The sequence below is a fragment of the Pinus tabuliformis genome, chromosome 2_2 (assembly GCF_031772625.1).
Source record: "Pinus tabuliformis cultivar Carrire ecotype Pingquan chromosome 2_2, CPIR1, whole genome shotgun sequence".
Lineage (NCBI taxonomy): Eukaryota > Viridiplantae > Streptophyta > Pinopsida > Pinales > Pinaceae > Pinus > Pinus tabuliformis.
Window position 1 is genome coordinate 563,397,810 of NC_142300.1, and position 19,279 is coordinate 563,417,088.

General features: G+C 36.5%; 1 long non-coding RNA gene across 1 annotated transcript in view; it reads right to left on the minus strand.

The window, feature by feature from the left end:
- Window positions 1-3,138: 3,138 nt before the first annotated feature.
- Window positions 3,139-19,279, minus strand: part of LOC149193906 (uncharacterized) — a 44,241-nt gene continuing 28,100 nt past the window's right edge. The window contains exon 3 of the long non-coding RNA XR_016255004.1: window positions 3,139-3,262. This is a non-coding gene — a long non-coding RNA (uncharacterized LOC149193906). The remainder of the gene's footprint in view (window positions 3,263-19,279) is intronic.

Here is a 19,279-nt window from a genome sequence, read left to right on the forward strand (position 1 = left end):
AGATGAGCTCACAAAGAATGGGAATCCAAATGGTAGTAGATAATGGCATTTTCATGGCATCTTCACTGTATCCACTGTTAGATCCTTTGAAATATCATGTATTGTCTACATTAACCATCATCCGAGCACCATATACTATTTTTTTTGCACAGTGGGAAAATGACACACACACACACACACACAAACACACACACACACACACACAAACACGCACACACACACACACACACACACACACACACACACACACACACACACACACACACACACACACACACAATGAAAAATCCTATCATGACTCAATTGTCAAAATATCATTGGGGACAACTATCACTCGCTGTTATCTCTGAATGAAAGCTTACTCATCATCTTATTGAAGGAAAACCATACCACCTTGAATTACCTATTCGTGGAACAAAAGAGAGCGAACTTTCACCTTTGTCAAAATGCTTTTGGGTCTAGGGTCGTTAACCTGTTTACTAGAGGCCATAGCCCCAAACACTTATGTTTATTTTATTTTAATTTTAACCCTTTTTTAAAAATCTAAACAAAATATTCTTTAGGCTTATAGTTAAGAAATAAAATAATGGACAATGAAATTATGCAATATTAATGTACATCTTCACTTCGAAAGGGAACAATGATCAAATTTGAAGGGCCGGTCTTAATTTCAATTAGAAGGGCATATATTCATGAAAACCTTCATGAATCTATATATGTAATAAATGTGTCCCAAAAAATTAAATGACCACAAAACTAGTAACCACCTCTAGTGATGATCTTCTCTATCAAGGTAAGTACTTCTGATTTCTACCATTTGTTTTTAATGTCCTTTTGAGGCCTATTTGGTTTATAGGATAATTTCTAGTATAACCAAAATTGAACATCCAATTTTATCAAAGATTTGGTTGAGAATTTCGACTATTCTTCTTTTAATAATAATAATAATAATTTGGTTGAGAATTTTATTTATTCTTTTAATAATAACCAATCCAAGTTGACTATCAGTAGTCGGCGAACTCTTCGGAGTTTGGACGGGATTGTCCGGAGATTCCAGGCCAATATTACCAGGTGACCTAGTATCTAAAGTAGGTAGAGGATAAGATGACAAATGTTGAATGCTCAGAATGATTCCAAGTTCAACACCTTGGTCCTTGAGTGACTATGGTAATTCAGGAAAAGGCTCCTCAGACAATCTTTCAGATGGAGGAGAGGAAGAGGAACTAGGTGAACTAGATTTTTCAGCCACGATGAATTTATCTTAGTTAATAGGAAAAGAGAGATAAACTTCAAGGATTTAAAATGTTCTTTAGGGAAAACTCACAATTTGGTCTAGAAACGACTAACATGATGTTATAAGATCATGGGCAATAAATTTTTTTAAGACGCATAAATAAACTGGTGCTCTTTCATGTTTTAAGAGTCGAGAAAGAAACAAAGATGACTCTATCACTTTCGATTGGAGATGATCTCGAAAGGACAAGTGCTCAAATGATCTTTTAAGTTTAATGAGTCATAAAGATCAAATGACTACTCTGGATGATCTAGGTAAAAAGGATTACTAGGCAACCATGAACTGCACAATACCTCCCGGCGAATCGAGAAGTAGGGGTAGGCAATATCCTCGAAAGTTGTGTTTGGTGTATCATGTTGGCAAGGCGGCAGACTCGACTTCCTATGGATAAAGGATTGCAGCCTAGAGGGATCTCCCGTTATATACTCGATGGTACGGGGAGCACAAATTCATACTAGCATTGTCTAGTGCTGAAGCTAATGATAGCTGTTAGGTTTAAAGACGCTGGAACACGTCTCTAGCCTATACCTTCTAGATGTGATCGTTAGCTTTCAAATGTACCTTAGGTTAATTGAGTTCATTTTAAAGTTTACCTTGAATTATGTCTCAATTTTTAGGCCTTAGCGATGTGACTCAAAAAGCCCTAAATGCAGCTAAATGAGACAAGACCCTTTCAATTCGATGAATTGTCTACACTAGAGAGGGTAGAAAACACAATCAAATGCAAAAAACCAAGCAATCGAAAGCAAAATGATTTTTCACTACTTCACTTTTCGAGAAGATAAACTAATGAAAAATACATTCCAATTCCTAATTTCCTAACAAGTACACTCAAACAATCCTTTCAAAAGTAAAGAGAATTATTTTTCTTTTCAAATGCCAATGCAATCCTAGTCTTCAATGATGCTAACTACCGTAACATATTGATGTAGCAAACTAGAATTTTGTACTTTTCATGAAATGACAAAATGAATTTCTCATAAAACACTTCAATGAAAAAGTTTTCGAGACAATCGATTCTCAAGCAAATGAAAAACACGAAAAGAGAATCTCTTTCAAACTAATGACAAAATGACTTTACCAAAAACAAGACAAGCAATGTAATCTATGCTGGAAAAGAGACGTTTAGACAAGAAAACGAAAACTTTTCAAACTTGTGTAATGGAGGTCAAAGTTGTAGAAGGACCATAAACGAAATGCAAGGAGTAAATGCACCAACAAATTGACTCACTGAGTTCACAATCAGCTGAATAGATGACAGTCTAGATGCCCTAGTGCCACTAACCATCCAATGACCGAAGAAATCAAGCGAAAAGATGGCAAATCAACTAGAAACCAAACCAAATGAAAAGCAACTTTCTGGTTAGGGAGAAGATGGTCTAAACATCTTACAAGGTAGAAATCATGAGAGCAAAACACATTGGCCAAGATCTAGGGTGAACCCTAATCTTCACTTACAAGCATCGGTGCGACTACCTAACTGATAACAAGTGCTAGAAGGAGGTCAACGTGACTGTTTCTCAGCATATCGCGCTGATCGACACCACTATCAGTGAATTAAGTGTACTGAGCAAGGATGCAAAGAAAAAAATAAAAATCCTCAAAAGTTGGGACCAGACTTGCTATTATGAATTTCAAACCCAGAGCAGTAAGTAAAGGAAAACAAACAGAACTAAAGGGAAATGGAAAAACTAGAAAAGTTCACACAAAACCATGAAATTCCAAGCAAACAAATAGAAGGATTGGGTCCCCAGCGGAGTCGCCAATTTGTGGTGAAGTAAAATAATAAGTGCGGACACAAACAATTCCTCTAGGCCAATAGTAGGTCTAGCCACTAACAAGACATTCTATGGAAGATTTCCTTATGTTAGAACCAATTAAGAGGGCCTACCTCTTAGTATGCTTATCCTGTTTGGTGATGACCTTGCTTTCTTGCTTCAATTATCCCCTGTTTCCTTCTTCGAACACCTGAAACAAGTAAACAACAACAAACAATAACTGTGATAATAGACAAATTGTATTTAAACCTACTTAACAAGTCAAGAAACATTAAGCCATAAATGTGTGGGATAACACATTATGTAGGAAATCAATCGATAATTGCATATATATTAAATCAAGAAGAGATTACAACCATTGTTTTTACATTGTTGTTCTCCTCCTACAAAACCAGGTTCCCACACACTTTCGTTAGCATTCCATGATGGCCTCAACAATGATAGTTTTAAGGCTCTTCCCTTTAGGCTTCACACTAAACCAAATTCACATTTCTCCCTCACACATAACTAGAGAGCTACAACTATGAATAACTTGTTGTTTACTCCAAACTTAATTAGCGCTAGCAAACCAACATGAACACTAGCTTGTGCTTGGGAAAAATGGAGGTTTATAGCATGAATGGATGGCAGATGGTTCCTCTTCTCTTGGATAAGGTCTTATCTCTTGAGGTGGTTCCATGCTTATAGGGGAAAGGAGCCCAAACTAACATCCATGACTCCATCCAGCTCAACCATTTACTAGACTTCCGTTATGAAACTTCTAGAGCTGGAAGCTTCGACTCCTTATTTAAAAAACTTTCCAGAAGAGGATCAACGTGACTGAAAGAAAGCTCAGTCTCTTTGGTTAGTGCTAGGGACAGTGTTAATCCCTGCATATCAGTGTGAGGAGGAAAAGGTTCATTAGAAATGGTCTTGTAAACTGGGAAAAACAAAAGATTTTTGGGAAATTGTGCAAAAGGGAATTATTCTGCTCATGAAGAGGGACACAATGGGAGTTTCTTCATGAAGGGAAAGCATGTAGGGTTCACTATAGAGGTCCTCTAGGATCATGGAAAGGGGAGTACAAGGACAATGACAAAATTCTGTATAACATTATGGAAAGAAAAAACTCTGGCTTGAATGAAGTCCAGGTGCTCATATTCGCTCTATACAATTCTTCCCAGCATTCTCCATGCTCCACTGGCTTCAACTATTGACATAGTAGAACAATATCCCTTAATAGTTCATGGTATTTGACAGGGATTAATGCACTAGTTCATGGTATTTGACAGGGATTAATGCACTAGCTCGAGTAGCAATAACCCATTTCAATTATTCAACACATAATACAATTTCAAAATTTTGTGAAATTACCGAGAGGGCCCCTTGACTTTAATTTGTTAGAACAACTAGTCATACAAATCCACTTGTCCAACCTCTTACACCTTTCATCTCCAGACAAAGCTTGATGTAATATACAAATATTAAAGAAATATATTATGTGAATTTTCTTTTACTGTTTTCACTCTTGATAAATCATCACCAATTCCATCACATCAAACATCTTTAAAATATTATTTTAATCTCCAATGTCGGCCATATTTATTTAATAAAAAAAACCTTTTCGTGAAAGGGGTTTTCCCACTTTTTGACTTAATTAAAAAGAACTCACGGATGTATCGAAAGATTTTCCATAATTAAATAACTTTGTACTTGTTCTTTTGTCGATGGTCATCCGAGGTCTTTGTCAGGTTCAATATCAAGGAGCCAACATTCCATTGACTGGATCTATGACTGGTTCGATATCTCCATGTTTTTGAGCCACATGATCGAAACTGAGTCTCAATGGCTTTATGCATATACAACTATCGAACCCTAACCTTTCCTCAGACAACACTCCTAGTCACAATGGTAAACTAGGCCAAGACCTTCTCCCTTAGTCATTTTAGGGTAAACAATTGGCATAAAACATTTATCGTAGCCAATTCGACCACATAACACTGAAACAAAACTTAAAAATGGAGAACAACGTAGTTTGCACACGCGAGGACTCAGCACCTCCACAATGAATCTTGTTCTTTGGTTTTGTTGTGCTAAATCCTAAAAAATTCCACAACATTAGTCATAAAAGTATGATGTTCAATCCTCACACGGAAACCCAACAAACCTCTATCCTGCCGAAGCTGAGAGAATGCCTAGTTCAACATAAAATAAAAAATGAAAGAAAATATTATATCGTTGGTTGATTCTCCTATCTAGAGTCCAATTCCATTAAAAAATGACGCGTCTTGGTTATAGCACTATGGTATTTCAAAATTCAAGCTAACACCTGCTTCAAAATTCGGTCAGATTTAAATCAAGGCAGCATTTAACCATGCACAATCTTCCATTGCATATACTCCTTCAAAACATAGTTTAACGCAGGGCTTAAATTTGCATTGTATGTCAAGAATATTCGAGACATACCAGTCTCTGATTCACGGACAACCTCAAGCTCTTGCCTACCATCTCTGCTTTCTAGGAAGACTGTACGATCACTGCAGGTGGATCCTTGGACAATGTCTACGTAAATTCCACCTTGTGCTGGATACTTTGAAGGACCACAAAACTAGTGGCACAATTAAATCAATAGGGTGGATGGATAAGCTTATCTGATACCACTCTAAGAAAACAATTTGGAAATCAAATTCAACTGTATATTAAAAATTGATCTCAATGAATGATGTACATAGTGTATATATTAATACAACAAAAAAATCATTGATTCAGTTTTCGAGTTTTCTTAGACTCTAACGACCGATCACCATAACACACACTAACCCAACCTTAATCCCAAGGATTAGGTGTCTAACATGATAGAGTATTTAATGGTTTCCATGTAATCACTGCTAATTTTAGCCTCAACATCCACTATTACCTATTAGCATCTCAACTATAGCATTGAACTCTGATCAACTTGATCACGTAACATAATTTATAGATTTTCCAATGGAGTAGGTAGTCGTGTTGATATTGGAACTAATATCATAAGAAGATGAGCTCAAAAAGAATGGGAATCCAAATGGTAGTAGAAAATGACATTTTCATGGCATCTTCACTGTATCCACTATTAGATCCTTTGAAATATCGTGTATTGTCTACATTAACCATCATCCGAGCACCATATACTATTTTTTTTGCACAGTGGGAAAATGTATCATGTCAAAGAACAAAACACACACACACACAAACATATATATATATATATATATATATATATATATATATATATATATATATATACAATGAAGAAACCTATCAGGACTCAATTGTCAAACTATCAATGGGGACAACTATCACTCACTGTTATCTCTGAATGCAAGCTTACTCATCATCTTATTGAAGGAAAACCATACCACCTTGAATTACCTATTCGTGGTCCAAAAGAGAGCAAACTTTCAACTTTGTCAAAATGCTTTTGGGTCTAGGGTCGTTAACCTGTTTACTGGAGGCCATAGCCCCAAACGCTTATGTTTATTTTATTTTAATTTTAACCTTTTTTTAAAAATCTAAACAAAATATTCTTTAGGCTTATAGTTAAGAAATAAAATAATGGACAATGAAATTATGTAGTATTAATGTATATCTTCACTTCGAAAGGGAACAATGATCAAATTTGAAGGGCTGGTCTTAATTTCAATTATAAGGGCATATATTCATGAAACCCTTCCATAATGAAAATCTAAAAAAAAACACATTTCAATTGACAACAATATATTATATATACATACATTTTATTTTCAATCAGTTTATTCCAACTGTTGTCTTTAAACCATCTATCATGAATCTATATATGTAATAAATGCGTCCCAAAAAATTAAATGACCACAAAACTAGTAACCACCTCTAGTGATGATCTTCTCTATCAAGGTAAGCACTTTTGATTTCTACCGTTTGTTTTTAATGTCCTTTTGAGACCTATTTGGTTTATAGGATATTTTCTAGCATAACCAAAATTGAACATTCAATTTAATCAAAGATTTGGTTGAGAATTTTGACTAATTTTTTCAATGTGGATTTTATGTTTCAATGGCTTGCTTATGAAACCGTATGGCCTCATTTTAATTTAATAGGAAATAAGATATCTAAAGAGAATTATAGTTATTTATGTCTTTGTTTTTATTTCTAATGGGTTATAGCCTCGAGAGTCTAGGAGGAAGTGTTTTTCATCTTTTATAGCTTGTATTGCACATACCCAACTTATGGTATCCATTAAATCCTTTCCTACCCCATGTCCTTGGTACCTTTGAAATCAATTCTCTGCGATTTTAATGGATTCTGGCTCTCAAGATTGGACTTGATTCTTAATATTTATTCCCTCTTATATCTATTTCAAATATGATTATTAAATTTCCTTTAGAAATGAGAGATACTAAGCATGAATATCTTGAAATTGATGCCATCTCTTGAGCACTATTATTTAAAATTGATGCCTTTTCATTTGAACTAGTACTAGCATTTGCACCAAATGTTGCAAAGAAAACGCCGTAAGGTATAAATTCGAAAAGAATAGTGAGATATAGAAGATCATTGAATATAAAAAATAGTAAACAAAATATAATAAATTGTCGGGGCAATTCTGTAAAGTCTTTACAAACAAATTCATTGTTTTTGTAAGCCATAATCACCCTCTTCAGGTAAGGTATGAAATATTTTTTATGAGGAGAGGGACACTGAAAATTTTGAAGAGACATCTATGAAATTGCCTAATGTAATTGCAGTGAGCCAGACACCGAATTATATAATACAAATACTCTTCCCAGTTAAAAAAATAAGAGCGGCAATGTGTGCTCCTGTAGACTTTTGTAACAACCTTGCACAATTTTAATTGAAGAAGGATGAAATGCAACTTTACAAGGAGTAAGTTGAGGGTAAAACAATAGCATGCCCTTATGACCTATGGCATCAAATTTGCAAAGGAAGCGAATTAATACCAATGAATTACTATCGAGATTTCCCAAAATATTTACTGATTTGCAAAAATGAAGGATCACAAGAAATGAAATTGATTAGCACACCATTAAAATGCAGAACTAAGTAAACTGTGAATTCAAGAAAATTGATACGTGCTTTAATATCTCAATGCTACTGTGTGTCAAACCAAAAATACAGTGCAAGAAAGATAGCAATAACACCCGACACAGAAACAAAAATTTACCCTTGAAACTAAATGCTAGAAAACCAACAACAATAGAAGGGTTGTTCAGCTCTTCGTGAATTCAGAAAATGTAGACTACATGATTTGTCTATATCTATAGCTACTCCTAAGTGGGAACTTGAACAACTACCTGGTGTATGATCTCTTTCACTCTTATTGAATTGAGGCTTCTGTGATCCATAATAGTTGTTGAAAGCAGAACTTCGGCGGAAATCACATGAGGAAAGACCTTTGTCGACGCGTTTCGAACCAACCACTGTGGTTCATCGTCAGGACGATGAACCACAGTGGTTGGTTCGAAACGCGTCGACAAAGGTCTTTCCTCATGTGATTTCCGCCGAAGCTCTTTCACTCTGCTGGTGAAACTCTTGTCCTTTTGGATCAATCGATCTAGGTTAGGTTCATCATGTCCAGAACAATACACTTGGTAGTGTTTGTTGGGCTAACGGAATTCAAAAGCATCAAAATACTTGTCGCATCGAGGGAATCAAGAGAAATCAACTAACATAGTGAATAAAAAAGAAGCAAACTAAACAACTGGCAAAGATTTCAATTTTAGAGCACCTACCTAGTTTTTTTATAAATTAATTTAATTGGGCGTTCAGTCTCTCTCTTTATATATATATGAAGTGCATACACACATACACAATGAGTTCTGTAAGTGTCATTTTTCTATAAAATGCGCGATGTACCTATTAAAAATCCTGGGTAGATGATGAAACTGTCCCAGGATCGAAATCTCAACCCATCTCGTAAAGGGTACCACAAAAATTTTATTTTGATTCTAACACATCTTAATCCATACCAAGTGCATTTGGATCCGTCGTTTAGCACTGGAAGCCAAGGGCACGCAAAATCCGGAAATGATGGAGTCATGAAAGGCATGAAGCAACCCTTACAATCGCAGCTATCAAAGCAGTACCAGAAAAACAATATGTATATTTACTAAGAAATTAGTAAGTACCAGTATGTGTGGTAAAGGGTGTCATTGAGAGCCCATCTAGCAATAGCACCCACAACAAGAAACATGTAGAAATTCAACAGCAACAGAAAACTTGCAAGAGACTTCACCACTTTGAACGCCATTATAATTATAAAACTATGACTGCTTAACAAACTATAAGTACCGACCAAATGGGGCTTAATTTGGAAATGACAAATTACCAATCTATACCATACACTAGATTCTTAATTTGTAGAGGATGAGATCAAGGTGACAACAATGGTGGCTGGAGATTTTCCGGACTGCCTATTAGTGTGAGAACATGTGAAAATGGTCATGAACTTTCTGGCATTGTAGATTCCATTAGAAGTGATGTCTGTGTCCAACATTTGCCAGAAAGTCAATATTTTTCCTCCACATTAGCTGCAAAAATAAATATGAAGAAATGATGAAACTCATATTTCCTTTGTAGTAAAAATCAATCAGCTTGTGAAGTTAATTTTGACACTTTGAATAATCCAGACAAAAGCTTGAAAAAAAACTTCAATGAGCAGTGCTCTGCTTAGCAGTCAATGTAGGGATATTTATATACAAAATAGTACAAGGATTTGTAAAAAATGTGGATAGTGGCAACAACTGATATACCCTGACACCATGAACATATCCTCATGTGCTTCCAAACCACCTGAAAGAAAGCATTGAAATTTCTACCTCGTTGGACTACTCTTTTAATTAATATAATTGACACCGGATGAGCCATCGATCTCACAACATTAATGCCAAACATATTTTTTTTTTGGCATACAGAACATGTGGGCCTGCCAAGCTGAGCGAGTTATGGAACGGACAAACACAAACATGGGCATGAATACTATAAATCAATTCCAAACACCAAAACTCTAGAGTCCAGAGGCCAGAGTTAGTGATGGGACAGATTTGTCATAGAAAAATTCCTGGAAATAAGTCAAAAAAGCATGCTTAAACACTGCAAAACGTCAGATGATTATGCTTAGCGATTGTTATATATTAGGAAAGCCAGAACACTATCCACGTTGCAGAAATTTGTTCCATTCCACTAGCCAAGCTTAGGGAACCCTTGAATTGTGTATAGTTATCAGATGTTGGTTTTCAGCATTCAAATCTTGTTGAAGTTATTGTGCTAATCAAGCTCAAAATTGCTGAGTAGGTACAGGAATGGTTTCAGCAAAGCCTATTAATTAAAGAAAGTGTAATGAGAATGGCTATCTCAGGCTAATTCTCAAGAACAATTTGACATTTGGGTACCAACCTGCAGTAGGGAATTTAGGTCCCCACATGAGTTTTGCATGTTCTTTTGGGCATTGGGTTTCATTCAAGATTGTCATCTAGTGGGAAGTTTCATGCCCCTTTGCTGAATTTGGAGATTATGTTGTTGTCAATTGATAGGAATGGCAGTTTTGCTTTAGTTTAAGAAGTTTTGGGTACCCTTTAGGCTCACTACTGTGATGCAAATGGATGGGCTGGGGAGCTGCATGCAATTAAAACAAGCGTGCATTATGCCCTTGAGTTTGAGTGCTACTGTTCAAAAGAATGCTAATATACTCATTGCGTATTTAGATATAGATGGGCTTGTCTTAAAATCAGGAAGGGCAAATTAGTATGATTTAGAAAGTGATATTACAGTCACTGAAGCAGAGGCTCCACCATTCCTAGCATTGATCAAAACGTTTTTTGGAAAAATAAGGTATAGGTTAAGCTTAACATTAGTAGTTAATGCATCAGAAGATGACAAGGCAAGGAAGAATATACTTCAATGTGGGGTTGTCCAGGAGACAAATGCTAAGTTGTTTTTTTCATCTCATCACAATACAGTGAAGGAGTCCACTGTTACTGCGGTTACAAACCAGTCTGAAGATATGGGTCTTGCAAGAGGCATGGATACCCTTTCTGGATGTTCGGAGAAGGAAAATGATGGGAATGTAAACAATAACCTGAAATCCAGTTGGAAAAAACCTCCAAGGCCTCCAAGAAGAGCATGTTCACCAAATCTTATTCTCTAGTCAATTGGTTAATCATGTTTTTTTTTTTTTTGATCACACAAACACAAACAAACCATGTAAGAGCTTCTACAGTGATATCCAAGATGCAGAAGAAGACCAGACATATTATAAACACAACACATTTTTGAAATTTTAGCAAATAGGAAGAGTTATGAAGTTTTTCTTCATGACAGGATATATTATTCTATACATAGAAGGTACATCAAAAGTTAATTCAACAGTCAAAATATAAATTTGACTATAAGGGTAGTTCTTCAGTCAAGTAGTGGAAATTGGCTAGCTTTGAGGCAAAAACCGTGCAGACAATGTGTGCTAGGCATGCTTTTGAAACTTTTGAAAGCCAAGTTTTAACACAAAAGGTAGATTTTCTTTCCAATGACAATAATCTTCACCATGCTTCTGCACTACACACCCTTTTTTCCATCAACACCTTCGGCAAGATGAACTACTAAAGCATAATAACTGCATGCTGCCATGTTTTCAGGTTTGACTATTTACATATATGTACACCCAATGCGGAAGGGCATAATTTTATAGCACAAGAATTTTGGATAACTAAACTGCAATAGAAAAACAAGAAAGTGCCTTCTCTCAAGAACACAGTCTCCTGTCAAGGGAAGTCACTTGGAAAGGGATCACTCACATTTGCATGCAGAAGGAAAAGCATGAAAATAAAATGCTATACAACAAATGGCCATAATTGATGGATAAATTTTGCACAGTGCCTAGGAGGCCCATCTCAAGGACTATCAAGAATCAAATGATCCAATGGCAACCATGTCATAAACTTGAAAGGGATCTGTTTCAACACCATAGTCCATCAAAGTTCTGTCTTCCAATTGATCATCATGGTTATACACAAAATCAGGAATCTCAATCTATCCCTTCCTAATGTAATCCCAGATAAATTCTAGACGATTTACATACTTCAGTTTCCAGTATAAACAGCATAACACATCAAAAACTGTATGAGCACATCTGCAACAATAGATCTAATGAATTATTTGAATCAAAATGCAAACTCAACTTAATACTCACCCTGAACTCAAGAAGAAACAGCCAAGGGTTGCAAAAAACAGTCTTGACTGAAGCCCTGAATGTAGGAAATACAACACCTGAAGCCTTTCCTTAAAAGCCAGAGGAAGTTATTCCTAGATCAACCACAAAGTAGACACACCAGGGCAGTTTTCACTCCTTTGAACAGAGGTATGAATGTAAACAAGACAGTAAGGCCCTTCAAGTATTTCATTTGAGATCTTATTGTAAACATATTTTTGTAGCCTACAAGAGGAGCTGCAGACATAAATATAAACTTCATCTCTTAATGGAAGGCGTGGATAATCTGAAAAGGGAGATATATGGTAGAGTCCAAATTTTTATTGCTGATTTATTTAACATGCTTCAAAAACAATTCATAGTTTATATAAACGGAAAAAATCCCAATCTGAACTGAATTGAAATAGCAAACATGGAATGGCAATAGGTTCAATGGAGCAATCAGTTTACAGACAGAACTCAACCACTAACAATCCACTTTGGAAACAAACCACCTTCACACAATAAACTAATTCGACTGAATTTTTAATGTGCCAACCAATTGGTAAAAAACATTGAGCTACAAGAGGTGCCATTACCAGACAGCTTAATAAACTTATCAAACACAATAATCCTTTTGTAGTATCGATTAATAACCATAAAAACTAAAACCTTAAAAGTCTACTCTGGCAATTTCAAGATGGCTCAGGGGTCACTACAATATAGTTGTATCCTTGTGGTAAAATGGAAAATCGAATTCTTCATCGATTTCAAGATGGCTCAAGGGTCACTACAATATAGTTGTATCCTCATGGAAAAATGGAAAATGAAATTGTTCATCGATGGCATGGAATTGAACTAGTGTTGGCCCAGGTTGAAGATATGGCACAGTGCTTGGATATAGATACAAAGAAGAAAGAGGAAGAATATATTGCAAAAATGTTAAACAAGACCTTATATTATTATGCACGCAGAAAATGAAACCACAAGCATAACAATTCTAGGAGAATTTATGCAATGGAAACTACAATAGAAGTATAGATGAAGATACAAAGGGAGAAAGAGTGGAAGAGGAAAAACCAAATTCTATGTATTAGAGATGGAAGAAAACTCTTAGCCCAACACCAATAACTTCTTCACTCTACAAGCAATATGAACTCTTAAATATATTCTTCTGTCCAATATGCTGTCTTAAATATATACTATTGTCTGAAGCATACTTTTCTTAGACAAAGTTGCTCACAAATTCGCTACCTAAACATTCATTATCATTCTATGAATGTGTTCTGATAACATATTTCTATAGATATGGGTTGCATCTACTCTTTTTACGGTTTGTATATTAGTTTATATGCCTTCGTCTTACCTTTGGGCAGGCGCAACAGGCACAATATCAGTTCAAAAACACAGCTTAATAATGCAGCCAATCCAGTCATTCGGCAAGGTTGGGGCCTTATGCTTTTTAGTTTTCTGTGTTAGTTTAAACTAATACCAAGGAATTCAATTCTACAATTATATTATATGGGCAGACAGAAAGACCCATTAGCCCTGATTTTGCAGTATATGAAGCCCACATTTCTGGGCTATTTAATTACTAATGTAGGTGGACTTGGAATAGAGATGACTGCTAAAATCTAATTATCACTGTGGTTTGACTTGGACTGGCATTACTTGCCAAATGTTTGGAAACTTAGGCTATCTAATTACTAATGTAGTTGGACTTGGAATAGAGATGACTACCAAAATCTAATTATCACAGTAGTTTGACTTGGACTGGCATTACTTGCCAAATGTTTGGAAACTCAAAGGAGCAATCTGGTCGAATAGCAAGAGACTTTTTGGCAAGTTTTAGACTGAAGTTTGTTGTTTCACTTTCAACTACATTTCAGTGAATAATCGCTCGGTGAAATTCAGAACCGAAGGTCAATTACCAGTAAATATTGATCCTACCGAAGGTATTTTCAAGGTATTTGGGAAATCGGTAATTAGAACTCGCAATTATTGGTACCACTAAGATAACTGAGATAGCATAGCATCGTTGATAAGAAAAATCCTTGATATGATAGCTCACAGACTATATTAGAGTAAAGCGAATAATGTAGGTGTGCCATTAATAAAACAAAAGACCAAGTAATTTCGACATGTTCAGAAAAGAAACCATATATGACACAGTTAACCAAAAGAAGTAAAGATTACAATGAAGATCAGGGAATCTTGCCTTCAAGGGAGTGTTTACTAAATTCTCAGGATTAAACATGTGGTCCTATGCTCACTCAGAATGGTCCTACTCCTATGCTAGCTGGCAGCAAGGTATGACCTGGTTTTTTATTATGGCAGACCACACCTAATACTGTTTGTAACTTTTTTTACAATATTAATACATAAGTAATTTAGATTTTTAAAAAAATGCAATGTTAGGGCATTACATTTAGACAAAGTTGCTCACAAATTCGCTACCTAAACATTCATTATCATTCTATGAATGTGTTCTGATAACATATTTCTATAGATATGGGTTGCATCTACTCTTTTCACGGTTTGTATATTAGTTTATATGCCTTCGTCTTGCCTTTGGGCAGGTGCAACAGGCGCAATATCAGTTCAAAAACAAAACTTAATAATGCAGCCAATCCAGTCATTCGGCAAGGTTGGGGCCTTATGCTTTTTATTTTCTGTGTTAGTTTAAACTAATACCAAGGAATTCAATTCTACAATTATATTATATGGGCAGACAGAAAGACCCATTAGCCCTGATTTTGCAGTATATGAAGCCCACATTTCTGGGCTATCTAATTACCAATGTAGTTGGACTTGGAATAGAGATGACTGCTAAAATCTAATTATCACTGTAGTTTGACTTGGACTGGCATTACTTGCCAAATGTTTGGAAACTCAGGCTATCTAATTACTAATGTAGTTGGACTTGGAATAGAGATGACTGCAAAAATCTAATTATCAGAGTAGTTTGACTTGGACTGGCATTACTTGCCAAATGTTTGGAAACTCAAAGGAGCAATCTGGTCGAATAGCAAGAGACTTTTTGGCAAGTTTTAGACTGAAGTTTGTTGTTTCACTTTCAACTACATTTCAGTGAATAATCGCTCGGTGAAATTCAGAACCGAAGGTCAATTACCAGTAAATATTGATCCTACCCAAGGTATTTTCAAGGTATTTGGGAAATCGGTAATTAGAACTCCCAATTATTGGTACCACTAAGATAAATGAGATAGCATAGCATCGTTGATAAGAAAAATCCTTGATATGATAGCTCACAGACTATATTAGAGTAAAGCGAATAATGTAGGTGTGCCATTAACAAAACAAAAGACCAAGTAATTTCAACATGTTCAGAAAAGAAACCATATATGACACAGTTAACCAAAAGAAGTAAAGATTACAATGAAGATCAGGGCATCTTGCCTTCAAGGGAGTGTTTACTAAATTCTCAGGATTAAACATGTGGTCAGAGCTCAAACAGAAATATACCAGGAATAAGCCTGGGCCATGAGATTGAAAATCTATAGGCATCTACTCCCATCACAGACATTAGATCAATATCCTCCTTCAAAACCCACATGAAATTTTGCATCAGGTTGATACCCAAATCATCTAGGAGTTTAACTATTGATACATTAGTATGAAAACAACAATAATGGGGTTGGACATGCACATAAAGCTTGAGGATGGCTTACAAGTAGCCACTGCATATAGGTTGTCCTAGTGACATTTACTGTTCTTAGATTTGCAGATAATAATACCTTGTAATGACGGTATTGATCAACAACTACATCTTCCTCCTTCAAAACCCACATGAAATTTTGCATCAGGTTGATACCCAAATCATCTAGGAGTTTAACTATTGATACATTAGTATGAAAACAACAATAATGGGGTTGGACATGCACATAAAGCTTGAGGATGGCTTACAAGTAGCCACTGCATATAGGTTGTCCTAGTGACATTTACTGTTCTTAGATTTGCAGATAATAATACCTTGTAATGACGGTATTGATCAACAACTACATCTGCATTACCTCCATCCACAGTAATCCCTGAAAATACAGTTAAAACAAACAATAGCTACTTCCAGCCTTGGCCTTCAAAGTCCCAAAGTAAAGTAAGGAACTGAGTAGAATGCAAATGAAGGGATGAATGAAGATATGTGATGAAACAGACCTTCCCTTCCCTGTTGAGTTTACCGAGGCCATTCTCAGGGCGAGGACCTGTGAGAGTACCGTTACACTGCTTATCCAACAACCCCATTGCTCTTATTTCTCCCTCTATGTAAACAGATAGGGTTATTCAGAGTTAGTGATACTCAAATCCTAGCAACCGAAATGGGAGATACCGCTTACTTGAAATTTAATAGCATCATGATGGAGGGTTACGAAACCTTAGCACTTCTATTGATTCTGAAATTGCCCACTAGGTCAACTGAAACTCTTGCCCCTGCCTCTGCCATTGGCCCTGCTACATCCTCTGTCACTGCCTGTCTTAATGAAATTAGCCATGCCACTGGATCTACTAAATCTCTGTTTGTCACTAGTAGTCCTGAGTAAAGAAGGTCTCAGAATCTGTTGCCTGATAGTCTCCACCTCTCACAGAAAAAAAAACACCAAACAGATGACAATGGACAAGACAACCACGTAGATAACGAAGAAATAGATTGAATTCGGCGGGAGGATGAGTACAATGTTGGAATTTTTGATGCCAAGGCCGGTTAACCAGCGGCAAGTGACTTTACGCTCTACCATAGTTGGGGAAATGTGGTGGTTTCCCCAGTGGCAGAGTCGATGAGGGCTATGCGGCCATTGTGGCGAAGCAAGGAGACGTAGGTGGGGAGATCCAGGAATTCGTCTTGGGAAAATCCACTGGTTTTCGATTGCTGTAATAAGTTTGGTTGGAGCTGCAATATCCGATGCGTACATCGATCTAGACCTTCGCTTCAGCTTCCCAGTGAACGGTTATAACCATTCAACTCCCTTCTTTTAATCCAACGATTGACAATACTATAATCGTCTAACACATTGATCTAACGGCACAGACGGATGACACGTAGATTTTAGGGAAGTTTATTTCAGAGGGGAACGCCTTACGGCGTAACTAGCTCTCTTAATTGGCTACTAAAAAGGATAGATACATGCTAACCAGTGTTGGTTATGAAGATGTGATATTATGCAGATAATCACGCGCTATACATTATTCATTCCGTCTCATAGTAAAAAGCCAGAACAGGAAACGGATGCTCCAAGTTCTGAGATCGGATAAAGCTTTTTGCATCAAACCCTTCCCTTTGAATCTCATTTACAAGGTTGCTCGGCAATGGCTTCTCTTACTGGTATAAGAAAAATAAGTGCCCCTGAACACCTCCTCCTGCCAGTGATGATGGGGATGATGTATATTCCACCATCTCTCGACCCAAACGGTTGACAACATCTGGATTTGGATGACACAATAATCCAATCTGCTCAGAGAAATTATTGCACTCTTTTGTGTTTTTGTATTACTTTACATGTATGGAGTAAAGGCTGCTTCCTAATTTGAAAAGGGGAAATGTATATATCATAGTGTAAAAGCTTAAGCTAGACGATGAGTACAGTGTTACAGAAAAACTTACCAACGTCTAGTAAAGCTGATGGAAGCCTAACATCCTGCACTAGCCATTGCAAATACAGAGCTTTGTTCCTCTCAAAGTTTGCAATATCTACACTAACCAATAGCAACAGGTAAACGTCCTCTGCAGTAACTATCCCATGTTTTCGTAGAAACAAACTAGGCTTTTCACATGTTTGGGCTATGGGTAGTTTTCCAGCAAATGCCACTGCTCTTTCACCGAACTTTACCATCAAGTCTATAGGTTTTTCCTCAATTCTGGAATGAATGAAGAAAGTGGAAAAGGGCATATTAGTTGAGAAATGTATATTCAAATAAAGCATGTCTACTGGCTTTACGCCCACATACGAATACACAGATCATGCCATAAAGGTATGTATAGATGGTGATTAACAACATTAAAATTGGGATAAACTTGCATGTAGTATTTAAACATCCTCTTGAACAAAAACCAAAGAATGCTGTACCTGTCAAATAGTCTTGGGACAAGTTTCAAATTTTCAAGGCACTCTTGGACAGATGGGTAATCTCTCCTAGTGCCAGACACGGTGAGATCTTCGTTTTGAAGCTCAGCTGCAGTTGAGAAGAGCCAGTTCTATGTAGTTGTCAGTTGTTTATACTCAAAAGTGTCTTACAAATATCAGGCGGTGCACAGGAATGCGAGGCCTTTGTCATTAAAGGCTCATAATTAAAATGAATTGAGATTGCTATGTTGAAACTTGGTGATCTTACCAGGAGAAGGGGTAGTAAAACCCTGAGCGTTTATAATCCTGGAGCTGAGCCTCGATTCATCTGCAGCTGTTGGCTCCAGTTTACCAGGTCTGTCAATAGCTCTCTCTGCTCCATAAGTAAGCAGGGCAAAAGTGGGTTCAAAGGGGAACAAATCCTTAGATGCTAAATAGGGCTTTCGACAACTGATAGGAAAATCCCATCACTTCAAGATTAGGGCTAAACAGTTGCAACCAAATAGAGCAGGTTTGATGGTTTCACGTACCGTTAGGGGTTATACCCGCTTTTTCTGCATTCTCTTTCACAGCAGTACCTGGAGGAGGCATTGTGCCAATGAAGATGGCTTCCCTGGTATGTGGCACTTTATAAAGTCCTACATTAATTACATCAATTTAACAAATAAACACCACATACACACTCCTTACGGCGTAAATATTTGGGTAGCCAAAATGACATTTCAAAGCCAAAGTCAAAATATGCATTGTGGCAGTACTGATGACAATTCAAAAACATGAATGTTTCATGGCCTCCACGTTCTTAGTGTCCTTCCATATAGTCATTTGAGGCTTGACACCACACTGAACTTACAAACGGTTTCATCATCTATGGTTGTGTGTATAAATTAAAGATGCAATGTGGCATTGTTGGTGACAATTCAAACACATCAATGTT